The sequence below is a fragment of the Ambystoma mexicanum genome, chromosome 1p (assembly GCF_040938575.1).
Source record: "Ambystoma mexicanum isolate Mex_15411 chromosome 1p, UKY_AmexF1_1, whole genome shotgun sequence".
NCBI classification, from domain to species: domain Eukaryota; kingdom Metazoa; phylum Chordata; class Amphibia; order Caudata; family Ambystomatidae; genus Ambystoma; species Ambystoma mexicanum.
In genome coordinates, this window is record NC_090921.1 from 418,369,263 (window position 1) to 418,383,806 (window position 14,544).

Genomic DNA, 14,544 nt, shown 5'->3' on the forward strand with positions numbered 1-14,544 from the left:
ATATGCTCATAGTAATTTCAGAACCTGAAAGATCATTGTACAGAATAGAAAGAGAACTTGAAAATATGGCCCAGTTGCAGGTCTGAAGATTAATCTGGCCAAATAAGAAATATTAAATTTATCTCTGCCCCCTTCTGCTATGTCCTTGTTACATACTCAGACTAAATTTGGCTGGACTGAGGGTCAAATTAAGCTCTTGGGAATTACAATAACCCCGGATTTGGAGGGCTTATGTGAAGCCATTTTCCCCCTTTGTTGAAAGTGATCACGAACTAACTCGGACAGTGGGGTCTGATTTCAATTTCTTGGCTTGGATGAATAAATGTTATAAAAATGGTGATTCTCCCAAAGATTTTATATTTTTTCCAGGCACTCCCAATCCGAATTCCTTTGGCATTTTTTAATATGTTGCGTAGGAGAATTTCTGACTATATTTGGAATAATAAACCCCCCAGAGTGGCATATGAAGTCTTGATTGCACCCACTGAGAAAGGAGGGTTGGGTCTTCTCGCTCTATATAAATGTTGTCAGGCAGCACAGCTTCAGGTAATTAAGGACTGGTGGGGATCAGATGAAGAGAAATGTTGGCTACAGATGGAATGGGCATTGGGGGGTCCAAACTTAGGGCAAGTTTTATGGCATGCAAAAAAAGACTGGTCTCCCAATATTCATAGAAGTAAGATTACACATTTAGTAGAGGAAATATGGGATGGGGCAGCGAGACCGAATGGGCTCACGACTTTCCCTTCACTGTTTACTCCAATTTTCTTTAATCCTACTTTTCCTCTGGGGGAGATCCTCAGGCTTTTCTTCACTGGAAACAAGCAGGATGCAGGAAGATTCAAGTTCTGTTTGTTGGTGTGTATTTTAAAACCTTTCCAGAGTGTAAGGTGAATTTTGGCTTAGATGCATACGATTAAATCCTCTCTCTCGGACCAATGTTGGCGACAATGTGGGTCGATTGGAGACTGGGGGCATGTTTGGTGGCATTGTCCGTTTTGGCGGGCTACTGGGCAGAGATTGATAACTGTATGCAACAATTGTTCGTGGTTTCAAAGCATTGTACAATGAAATCAAACCTATTGCTGATCTTTGATCCCATGATGAGGCGTAACTCAAGGCAAAAATGCACAACATTTGTGGTGTTGCAGTTGGTTGCGTTATTGGGAATAGCATAGAAGTGGATGTCTAAGGACCCTCCGAAGGTGGTTGAATGGTTTAATAAGATCTGGAAAGTTGTGCCATTAGAATGGACTACTTATGTGATTCAAGGTGAACAATCTAAAGTTTCCAATGACTGGGCAGAGGTGCTTGAATTTTTACAATCTGACTTTAACCTACAGCACTGTCCTCAAAAGACTACGGGTTCTTGATATTTGCTAATTATGTATGTTGTATGCTTTTTACCATGTAAAGGGTTGAAGCAGAGTTATTCAGCAAGGGGTTTGGGGGGATTTATGTTGCAATATTTACAAATGCAAATAAAACCAAAATTTAAAAATAATACAATGTTCTATGGAATTTCTTCCACTCGGGACGGTCTACAGCCCCGTTTTAACTCACTGCACTCTTCACAGAGGGGAAATATCAATTTGCATGGCAGTCTTTGTCCCACAAGGGCAGTCTAGCTCTGAAAGGCTAGGCAATTCTCCTTTGACCAGGAGTTCCATCAGCAACCCAAGGCATGTCTATCAGCCTTGGTGGGCCTCCTCAGTGAGATGAAGCTGAGCCTCTCTAAGGCACAGTGAGCATACCCTTGTTTAATTTGCACTGTCGTAGATAGTTTGCTCTGAATCCATGAAAAAATATACATGATATAATGAGGGTTGTTCTTTTTTAACCAAGTGGGTTTGTAAGGAAGTGAAGTAATTGACTACCCTGGAATGATTCTAAATAATAAATGAGTTGTCGAGGAAAGCCTGATGTTACGAGAAAGTACTATATAGGCCAAGGTGTGTACTATACCTTCCCTCACATTGTATAAGGCTACTCAACTACCTTTTGTAGTTGGATGAGAAATCTGCAAGAACAAGTCCCGTGCGTGCAGAAAATGCATGTTGATGATTAGAGTTAACGTTCTCCCATTAAATACCCATTGTGCTTGTAAATGGGGGGGTGTCCAAGAAATGTAACTGCGGAATGGGAGTCGATGTAGGACTGGGGCATTTCCTGCTAAGCTATGGGAAATATCGCAATTAGTGGATAAAAAGTCTTAAACCTCACTACTTAAAGACTAAAACTAGAATCTATCAAGAGGCACTATCCTTTATAATTCATTGCAGTAATGAGAACTTTCGTTTTAATCTTGAAAGAAAGAAGAAAGAAGAGCACTTATTTATATGGATATTTTTAAATAAATCCTGTTTTAGAGCCTTTTGGGAGGAGATGGATTTTTAGGGACGTTTTATATTATTTTATGTTAGGTAAATCAGGATGTTGGCATAATTTGTAAGGATTTTAATAATGAAATGAGTAATTATTGTATGTATTTTAATGGAGAAATCCGAATAAAGATATTTGAGCTTCAGTTATGCTGAAGGAGGCTTTGTGGATTAATGATAAGTGTCTACCATGTTGACCTTCTCTTCTGTTGTTGGGTAAGATACTTTGGTGCAGAAAGCTGAAACTATTCAAGCGGAAGACCCATATTCACGGCACATTCTAGTGGTGGCTACCATCTGTAGGGACACAGGGGAGCTCCGATTTATGAGGAGTTGGGAAAATATTGGGTTGGCCATATGGGGTGACAACATTCTGGGTGGATTGCTAATGGAATTTATGGAGCTGGCGAAGGAATATCATCTACATCCGGGACAATTTCAGACGTATATGAGACTGACGAAGTCGGCTAAGGAAATGTGGATGGACTTAACTATAGAGCCAAAGGTGGATGAGACACTTTCACTGCTGTACGAATTGGAAGATGGTTGGAAACAAGTGTCGAGGTTACACGGGAGACTGCTGTCCAGTTTTGAGTGGCGGGATAATCAAGATAAAACATGCAAGGGAAATAGATTTGGGTTCAGACATACAGGGCGCTGTCTAGGATGGGGTCCTGCTTTATGTACAACAGGTCTCTAGGAACGTTCGACACAGGCTTATACAATTGAATGTCCTTCACAGAACTTATATGATGCCATACAAAACATCAAGATTTGTCTCATTGACATCTCCCTGCTGCCTCTGGTGTGGTACTGACATAGCAGACTTCATTCATATGTTTTGGATGTGTCTGGTGATACAACGTTTTTGGGGATCTGTCTGACAGAAAATGAAAATGGTAGGGGCGGGCATTGCCAACTTTAAATGGACTCCTGAGTTGTGTTTGTTAGGCATCTAACCTTGTGTGAAAATGCCTGTCTTACTAACGACACTCTGTCTGCACAAGCATTCACCTGTAGATTGCTGTTTAGGCCTGGAATATTCCTGTCTGCACTAGATGTATTCATTCATCACTGTTATGGATTATGTGCATTGCTATAATTGTCTGTGTCATGTTATGCTCCATGTACAGTCTGCCATGCTGCTCAGGTCACCCCTGCCTCGTCTGTCAGTTTGGTGTGGATCCTTGGTTGTCCATGGTTGGCCCCTGTGAACTTGACCAGGTCCCCCACCCCAGTTAAGCACAAGTCTCTGTGCAGCCATCTTTGTCCCCTTCCTCACTTCAGTAGGGATCCCAGAACCCCTTCCTGGAATATCCACCACACCGGCTTCGTGTCCAAACAGCTACACAAGCCCCAGGTGGAGATTCCTGGGGCCCCTGGTCCTTTATCTTGTTGCTGCGGCACCCATCATAAATGTTATATAAGCTAATCAAGGGGTCATTTGACTGTAGCATTCGGATCCCCCCATCTAGAAATGTACTGCCAAGCGTGGGCGCAGGGTGGAGTGGGGGATAAATACTACCCCTCAGCCCATGGTCAGGGAAAGACTTCTGGGTCGTGCTGTCAAGGCGTGGCTCTGCTGGATCTTTGTCCCATTTCATCTCTCTCTCTCTCTCTCTCTCTCTCTCTCTCTCTCTCTCTCTCTCTATCTAGCTCTCTTTCTGTCTCCCTCTTTTTCCTTTGTCCCTTTCTCTCTTTCTCGCTCTCTTGTTCTCGCGTGTTCTCTGTCTTTGCCCTCTCTCTCTTTCTTTCTCTCTCTCCGTTTCTCCTTCTCTCTCTTTCTTACTCTCTCTTTACACCTCTCTCTCTTTCTTTCTCTCTCCCTCTCTTTTACTCTCTCTTTCCCCTCTCTTACTCTACCCCTCTCTCTTTTTCTTTCTCTTTCCCCACTTTCTCTCTCTCTTTAACACTCTCCCTCTTTCTCTTTTCCCCTGTCTCTTCCTCATCCACCCTCTCTCTCTTTCCCTTTCCATTCCCCCCTCTCTCTCCCTTTGTCTATCTCTATCCTCCTCTCTTTCACTAGCGAACACCTCAGCCTCACCTGAATAAACCTGAAAGTGTAACTGACCCATATATAATGACTCAGTGCTTCCTTTTCTGGCGCTCGCTGGCACAGTCCTTGCAAGAGGGCGGGATACCGTGGAACCCAATGCAAGAGAATACTATCTGTATCTAGGCTACTGTGGCACTGTCCGTGTCTCTCATCATGGCCACCCTCTCTTGGTCTATTTCCAAATCCACAGTACTGGCACCATTACGTGGATCAAGAACTGGGGACCACCTGCATCTGCCTGAACCACCTGTCTGCATCTCGCTAACTGCCGCGCACCCGGCTGGCCGCCTCCTACATCCTGCTGATAGCCGTTTTCTCCTGCCGCCACCACGTGCAACCTCTGGGTCAGGAAGTAAGAATCACTTCACCAGTCAGAGCCCCAGCCTGCCCACCTATCTTAGCCTCTTGGGCGGAGAAAGCACTGGAAACCCAGTTTCAGTGTAGACACTGACACACACATTTAGCTTGCTAAGGAAAGTTGTTCTGATTCATTTATTTTGCCTTATTTAACATGCTAGTTGTAGATATTTTAGCTAGTCGATTTCGAGAGTATCAGGGAGTGTGGCATGCCTGTGCTTTTCTAGAGTAAGATTATAGGTCACATCTGAAATGCCAATTTAAAGACCCGATGTGAGGACACTAGTAGTGGTCTCTATCTGCTTGGTCAAGTTGGAAGTTGACGCCTGACCTATGTTATGTTATGTTATAGATATTTGTGTAAGCGCACGTTCACCCGGGGGCATCTTGGCGCTGAGGAGGGAAAGACATGCTACCAGGAAGTAGTTTAGAAAAGCAGAGTTTTTAGTTTCCGGCGGAAAACAAGGCGATCAATAGTATCACGCAAGGAGAGGGGTAAGGTATTCCAGGCTTGAGCGGCGGCCACCGAAAAGACGCAACCTCCCTTCACTTGGTCAACTTGCATTGCTGCATCTGTACAGTTATAAAGCAGCTTGCATTTGTCATCAGATTCCATAAAGTCTATACATCCTCTTTTTCAGCCACTCTTCTCAGTGCATCATGCTTGCTTCTTGTGACGTCACCACTTCTCTTTCATTCATTTTCATATTCCTTCAGGGATCTCCTCTAAGAGATAGTCATCTCTACAGGAATGGGCCTATTTCCGTCCCCTTTTCGGTTCAGGTGTGCGGCTGTGTACCGAGCGGGACATCAGCATTGAACACCGCCTTAGGCTGCTCTGCATGGAACTAGCAGGCGTTGTACTGGTGGATGGTGCATGGTGGAGTTCCGTGGGCCATCGGTCTAGGAAGGCTGAGAGAAACAGAGCCATTGTCTCAGCTATAGATGACATTGTGCTGTTCCCCTCTCGTACCCTCCTGGACATTTGACCTATTGCTTGTGTACACCGGCCAAGTGCACAGGCATTACAACCCCCACTAGCCTGGACCATCACACGCATCAGCTGTGCCTCCTGGAGGTGCTGCTGCACCAGGGATGTCAAGGCACGCCATGAGGCTAAATCTGCCATCATTTTCCCTCACACTGGGGAAGGGTGGACTTTGTGGGATAATTGGGCGCATGGGGCTGAATGACAAAGGCTCTTCCGTGCTGTGGTCGGTGGTCTCCACTGTGTCCACTCCACCTTCATCTGCTATGTCCTCGACAATGCACGCATGTGCATGTGCATGTGGTGGTGGTACTGCTGCAGCTGGGGCTGCCTGGGTGGGTGCAACTTGTGGGACCGGTGGTGGCTCAATGGGTTGAGCTTGCGGGACCGGTGGTGGCTCAATGGGTTGAGCTTGTGGGAACGGTGGTGGCTCAATGGGTTGAGCTTGTGGGACCGGTGGTGGATCGATGGGTGCAGTTGGGATGGCAGTGGCAGTTATTCCTGTTGAGGCTGTGGAGTCCTGGGTAGAGGTGGTGGTGGTGGTCTGTTGGGTCTGGCGGCGTCACCGGCTGGTGCCCCTTGAGGTGCTTGGATGGGCGTCTTAATTGTCAGATGATGTGCATGAGGGAGTCAGAAAAGCAGCTTGTCAGTGAACAAACAGTGTTGATTGATGAGGCAGAGTCATGCATTATCTTGTTTGTGCCTTTGCTGTGACTGGGACATGGTGTGGGACGTGGCATGGTGCACACATGCATGTGTCATGTTTGGGTGGATGTGTGATGTCCATACATGGTAGAGTGGTGTGCCAGTGATAGTGTCTTGGTGTACTGACAATTGCTGGGTATGGTGTTAGGGGTGTGGCTTTCATGTTCTGTGGGGTTGGGTTGGGGAGGGGTGTGCCATGGATGGGGTCGGCATGTGCCTGATGCCTGTACCGGGATAGATGGCCATTTCTGCTCATTGGTCAGGCTGGCTGGGACGAAGGAGACACATGTTTCCTTTGTGTGTGACGCCGGTCATTTGAGGGTGGAGAAGGGGCTTAGCACTGATGTGACTTTATACCAGGGTAAGCATGGCGGGCACACGCAAATTAAGCTGTGGCAGGGGGATGTGTGTCTGAGTGGCAGCAGAAGTATGTTCTGTTGGCAGTACAGGGTGCCTGTGCCATGTTCTAGGTGTATTAGTGGTATGAATGATGTATTGGGGGGGCGGATGTCGATGTGTGCACCCAGGTTGCTGGTCTCTTGAGGGGTGACATGCTAGGCTTTATTGGTGTTGTGGACTATGCATGTCATATGTTGATACAGAAGTGGGTGCAGGGTGGACAGGGAAGTTGACATTACATTGGGGTTACGTGTACTCACCAGCCTCTTCAGGTGTCCTGGCTCTGGTCGCCGCTGCACTGACGCCTTTGATGGCCTTGCAGGTGCAGCACATTGCTGCACGTCTCCTCCCAGGGCAGCAGGTGTATTGGGGATGCACTCCCATCACCTGTGTCCATGTCCTGTCTTTGCTGGGCCGAGCGGAAGTTGCGCACTCTCAAGCGCAGGTCATCCCACCTCTTGTGGCAGTCTCGCACTGTGCGGGTGGTTGTGCCCACTGCAGTCCCTTTCTGGGCAACCTCTTCCCAGACGCTCTTTTTGCGCAGCTGGGCCTGCCTGTGCTGGTCGTTTGGAAACAGGTCTGCAGCATGCTGGACTATGGTGTCAGATAACATTTTGAGCACCGCCTCACTGAAGCGTGGCTTGCGCATCTGGGTCTCACAGACACTTGATGTCATGATAAGGGTGGCGTTTCTGTGGTCGGGAGTGGTGGAAGGCACCTATGTTTTCGAGATTGCAATAGTTTGTGTTTTAGTAATGACCTCCGGACGATTTCCTGTTCTGACGATCACTGTATTTCCAGTCCCGATATTTGCGGCACCACTGTTACCGGTGCCAGTGGCTCTGGGACCGTGTTGCCAGATTCGGAGTCACTGGCACCGAGAACGAGGGCATTGTCATTTTGGTGTTTCCAGCATGCCGGTAGTGCTGTTTCCAGCATGCTGGAATGCGCGTGCACGCCAACACAGAATCTGCCGGGGATTTTGGCATCACGGGTTGCCGGACACAATGGCATCGCAATGCCGGAAAATCAGATTTCCTAACAGCATACTTGTAACAGCACCACTGTGTTTCCCGATCCATGTTAAAGCAAAACTCTGCCTGAATAAAAGGGAACATAGGTTTATATGGAGTTCATCAACAAAGAGAGATGGTGTGTACCTCAATCCATTTCTGAAGTAAAATCTGACTCATGTAACGAGAAGAACAAGCATTACACAAGTCGGTAGACAGATCCTGTCTAAGGTGAAACCAACCCAATTAAGATCTGAATACAGTTGTTCTGAGGTGGTTGAAACTGTTATAACCGCAGTGTCCTCTGATACAAGGATGACAAGGTTATCCAAGGATGAAAGAGTGGCAACACAGCTTTGGGTACGAAGGGTAGACCAGAAGGTGTACATAAACCTAGGGAAGAGAGCTGGGTGCTTGCTAAAAAGATATCATCAACAATATCTGAATCTGAGACAGTTGAAACTGAGAAAGAGAAGTAGTCTAGAAGCCAAGACAGATTTGTGTGGTAGCTGTAGGACAGACAGATGAGGCAAAGAGGCTGCCCTTTCTTATTATATGTTATGTTACGTTACTTGGCATTTATATAGCGCTCTATATATCATTAGTATGGCCTCAAAGCGCTGGTAGGTTGAATGCCCTCTGGAACCATAGTTCTGGTCAGTAGAGAGAGATAGTGTCGTAGCCTGCGTGAGTGCACCAGATATGTGTACAGCTGAGGTAATTGCCGGATGGTAGCTGCATCCTAGAGTTAGGTGTGGTCCTGAAGATATCAGTTGGATGTGTGCAGTCTGGTGGGTGGACACCCAGACTGGGTTCTGGCTGTGTTAGGCCTGAAGGACGCATATGTGAGCAACTGAGCCGGAATGTGCTCAGCTAGTTGCCTTTTATTAGGGTGATGAGGTGTTCGTGGGTTCGTATTCGTATGTGAACAGCCAGGCCAAATTAATCAGGGCGATAGCTGTGTTCTAGTTGAATGATGGTGTATAGTAGAGAGTAAGCCTAGTGATGTGATATGATGGTTATCTTTAAAGAGCCAGAGACTAGGCACGTGAACAGGATGGCAGGGAACAGAGCGACACACAGACATATAGAGACAGGAGGGGGAATACGGATCTATAGCAACAGCATAGGGAACAGGAAAGCAGTGATACACGTGTGGGGCATGTTAACATTTACATTTGCTTTTCTATCCAGATGCGATTCAGGCTAATGTTCACAGCTCTACCCAAGTGTCGAACATGCCAACATTTGCATTTCTATCTAGAAGCGACTCAAGCTAACGTTCACAATCCTGTCAGGGTCTGGTGCAGGCTAATGTTCACAATTCTAACTAAGTGCGGCATTGCTAAAATTCACAATCCTATCTAGAAGTGACGCAGGATGCGCAGGATACTGTGTACAAATCTAACTAAGAGCGGCATTGCTAACATTCACAATCTAGTATGGGTCTGGTGCATGCTAATGTTCACAAATCTACTAAGTGTGGAAGTGTGGTATTGCAAACATTCACAATCCTGTCTGTGTTTGGTGCATGCTAATGTTCACAAATCTGCTAAGTGCGGCATTGCTAACAATCACAATCTAGAAGTGACGCGGGCTACTGTTTACAATCTAACTAGGTGTGGGATTGCTAAAATTCACAGTCTAGTAAGGGTCTGGCGCAGGCTAATGTTCACAAATCTAATAGTGCGGCATTGCTAGCATTCACAGTGCTATTTAGAAGAGACGCAGGATAATGTTTACAAATCTAACTAAGTGTGGCATTGCTAATATTCACAATCCTATCACAATCCTATCTATAAGTGATGCAGGCTACTGTTTACAAATCTAGTTAATGTGGCATTGCTAAGAATCACAGTCCTATCTAGATGTGATGCAGGCTAATGTTCACAATTCTAACTAATTGTGGCATTCACAATCCTATCTACAATTGACGCAGGGTACTGTTTACAAATCTAATGATGGTAGCTGCATCTTAGCGTTATGTGTGGTGTTGAAGATAATAGTTGTATGAGTTTGCAGTCTGGTGGTTGGACATCCAGACTGGGTTTGGCTGCGTTAGACTTAAAGGACGCTTATGTTATGTTATGTTACTTGGCATATATATAGCACTCTATATATCATTGGTATAACCTCAAAGCACTGGTAGGTTGAACGCCCTCGGGAACCATAGTTCAGGTCAGTAGGGAGAGAGGAGTCATAGGGTGCGTAGGTGCACCTGGTATGTGGGCAGCTGATGTAATTGTCGGATGGTAGCTGCATCCTAGCGTTAGGTGTGGTGTTGAAGATATTAGTTGAATGTGTTTGTAGTCTGGTGGGTGGACATCTAGACTGGGTTTGGCTGCGTTAGGCCTGAAGGACGCTTATGTGAGCAGCTAGGCCGGAATGTCATGGGAAAGCTGCGTTTTATTAGGGTGATGAGGTGTTCATGGAGTAGTGTTCGTATTTGATATATAGCGACAGCATGGGGGATAAGAAAGCAGAGGACAACAGTGACACATGGGCACACATGGTGACAAGAGGGTTGGGTAATACATTTAGATACATAGCGATATCACAGGAACAGGAGGGCATGGAGCACAGCGACATACAGAGACACAATGACAGGGGATGGGCTTACAGCGATAGGATGGGACATAGAGATATACAGCCATTCATTCCAGGAATTCCAGGATATAAAATTCCAGAATATACATTCCTATCATTCCTCATGTATCCATGCCATCCTTACTATCGATTTTTTCGCGTGTGTCCATCCACTTTATTCAATCCATCCTTTCTATCCATTACATTCATCAATTCGATCCATTCCATCCATCCATTCCATCCATCTATTTCATGCATTCCATCAGTTCCGTCCATTCATCCATCAATTCCATATACATACATTCCACCCGTTCCATCCATTCGATCCACCAATTCCATATACTTACATTCCATTCATTCTGCATGTATCCATGCCATCCATTCTATCCTTTTTCGCATGTGTCCATCCATTTTAATCACTCCATCCTTTCTATCCATTCCATCCATCCATCCATCCATTCCGTCCATTCCGTCCATCCATTCGATACATCCATCCAATCCATCTTCTCCATCCAATTCCATCACATCCATTCCATCATTTCCTCCATTCTTTTCATTTCATCTATTCTATCCATTTCATCTAAGCAAGTAACATTTACAATTGTATCCAAGTGTGGCACATGCTGACATTCACGATTCCATCTAAGTGTGGTACTTGCTAACATTGGTAATTTTATCTAGATGCAACTCAGGCTAATGTTTACGATTCATCTAAGTGTGGCACTTGCTATCATTCACAGTTCCATCTAAGTGTGGCACTTGCTGACATTCATAATCCTATCTAGCTGTGATTCAAGCAAATGTTCATGATTCCATCTAAGTTTGGCACATGCTATCATTCACAATTTCATCTAGGTGTGACGAGTGCTAACATTCACATCTCTATCTAGATGCCAATCAGGCTAATGTTCACGATTCCATCTAAGAGTGGTACTTCCTATTTTTCACAATTGCATCTAAGTGTGGCACTTGCTATCATTCAAAATTGCATCTAAGTACGGCACTTGCTATTATTCACAACTCCATCTAAGGGTGGCACTTGCTATTGTTCATAGTTCCATCTAAATGTGACGCATGGTAAGATTCACATCTCTACCCATCTGAGTGTGGCACTTGCTATCATTCACAATTCCATCTAATTGCGGCACTTGCTAACATTCACAATGCCAACTAAGTGTGGAGCATGCTAACATTCACAATTCTATATAAGTGTGACGCATGCTAACATTCCCATTTCTATCTAGATGCGACTGAGGCTAATGTTCATGATTCCATCTAAGTGTGGGGCATGCTAACATTCACAATTGCATCTAAGTGTGACGCATGCTAACATTCCCATTTCTATCTAGATGCGACTGAGGCTAATGTTCATGATTCCATCTAAGTGTGGGGCATGCTAACATTCACAATTTCATCTAAGTGTGACAGATGCTAACATTCACATTTGTAGCTAGATGCGACTCAGGCTAATGTTCACGATTCCATCCAAGTGAGGCACATTCTACCATTCACAGTTCCATCTAAGTGTAGGGCATGCTAACATTCCCATTTCTATCTAGATGCGACGCAGGCTAATGTTCATGATTCCATCCAAGTGAGGCACATGCTACCATTCACAATTCCATCTAAGTGAGGCACATGCTAACATTCACAATTCCATCTAAGTGTGGGGGCATGCTAACATTCACAATTCAATCTCAGTGTGGGACATGCTAACATTCACATTTCTAGCTAGATGCGACTCAGGCTAATGTTCACGATTCCATCCAAGTGAGGCACATGCTACCATTCACAGTTCCATCTAAGTGTAGGGCATGCTAACATTCCTATTTCTATCTAGATGCGACGCAGGCTAATGTTCATGATTCCATCCAAGTGAGACACATGCTACCATTCACAATTCCATCTAAGTGAGGCACATGCTAACATTCACAATTCCATCTAAGTGTGGGGGCATGCTAACATTCACAATTCAATCTCAGTGTGGGACATGCTAACATTCACATTTCTACCTAGATGTGACGCACGCTAATGTTCATGATTCAATCTATGTGCTGCACTTGCTATTAATCACAATTCTATCTAATTCTATCTATGTAAGTGTGGAACTTGCTGACATGCACAAATATGTCTAGATGGGATGCAAGGCAAAATTACAATCCTGTCTCGGATAGACGTAGGCTGATGGTCACAATTCTATCTAAGAGTGTTGAAAGTGATGTTGGCTTGGCAGTCTATGTATTGGTCAGGTAATGTAGAGTGGCAGGGCTTTCTGGAGTAGAGTGATTGCTCTACTCCACACCCATGCCACACTTATTTTTTTGTTGCTGTCCGTTGGCTGCCGGCTTCACTGGCTTCCCCTGCTAACACCGGCGGACACTATCTGATCTGAAAACAGGGAAATGGATGCAGGGGAGGGGGTGGGAGGGAGAACTATGGCGCATGGAGCGTGAATTTTCAAAATGCCCAAAAGAAAGAAAGTATCACCAAGGCCCACGAGGGTCTTGGTGCTCACCTGCTTCAAACTCCAGAAATGGCGAGTGCAGCACTAGCAGGGAGGTAGGCCAGCACACACCAGAGCAGCCCCCAATCAGGGGAGGAGGCCGGCCGGGAGGCGGGAGGAATCCTGAAAATAGGGAGGGAAATGGATGCAGGGGAGAGGGTGGGAGGGAGAACTACAGCGCATGGAGTGCACATTTTTAAAATGCCCAAAAGAAAGAAAGTATCACCAAGGCCTACAAGGGTCTTGGTGATCACCTGCTTCAAACGTCAGAAATGGCAAGTGCAGCACTAGCAGGGAGGAAGGCCAGAGCACACCAGAGCAGCCACCAATCAGGGGTGGGAGCCGGTTGGGAGGCGGGAGGGATCTGAAAACAGGATCATACAGGAAATAAGTGTGCATTGCCTACCTGTAGGGGTCGAGGAGCCTTGTCTAAGTTGCCTAATATATTTTTCGAAGTATCAAGTTGCAGCAGACGCAGTAGAACTGTGGTTGTCTATAATTTTGTCAGAACATTTTTATTTGAATGTAGTTGAAACAGTATTAGATTGAGAAAAAGGAGCCTTCTTTTCACAGTATCATATGCAGAAGGGAGTTCCCTAGGAGAAAGCAGCCTCCTTAGAAGAAGCAACCTGACAAATGGTATTCAAGACGCTGCAGAGGTTACAAAAGAAGAACTGTTGTAAAAGCAGAAGAGGTATTTCAAACTCTATCTTTTCTATCCTGGATGGAGGTAAGAGAATGGGGCCTAAATCTAATCAACTATAGATTTAGGTTCAAGGAGCCCTTGGGCAGGTATCGACAGATACTGAGGTGGTAAGGCAGGTTACTAGTCCCACATCCTACTAACACACAGTCTCTATTCTCTTGAGTACAGCAAACATTCCTCTAAAGTCAGCGTAAAATCTTCAGATCAGAGCTTCTAATCACTCCTGGCCCAGTCCTTTGCCGAAGACATGCCAGCACTTTATTCCGCAGGGCTTCTCTTGGTTCTTTTCCACAAGGCTTCTCAATATATGTAATAATAAAATTCCTCTGGTCCATAAATAAAAACCTCTAGTAGTCTTCTCTTTAAGTGCCAGCATAAGGGATTTTCTGACTCACAGGCTTCTGGACATAGCCTGAGATGTATGAATTTTTACGGGTCTATGAACCCCCGGGAGATCGGGATTATATTAATTTTAACAGCCAAACATACAGTATTAGGTGCCAACATCCGCTTGCTTACTTCAGGGGGTAGAACAGATGACATGGCCATAGAAGGGGAAACGGTTTTAAAAAAACGAACCCATCAGGTACTTTCTGTATCGGTTGTATTTATGTTGTTCACGCTTTGTTTTTTCTGTCGTTTAGAGTGAGGGCCAGTTTTGTGTATGTTAGGAGATTTTCCCTTAGATCCTAGACTAGGTAGGCAATTCCCTTGTACAGGACAGCTTAGTTAGGTTTTGTTTGCTTTCTTCATTTGAAATAAAATGTCAAATACTGAGAAAACTAAAAGCAGTTGTCTGCCTTGCATTACTGACCCCACACACCTCCTCCTCAGAGATGACTTTGAGGAA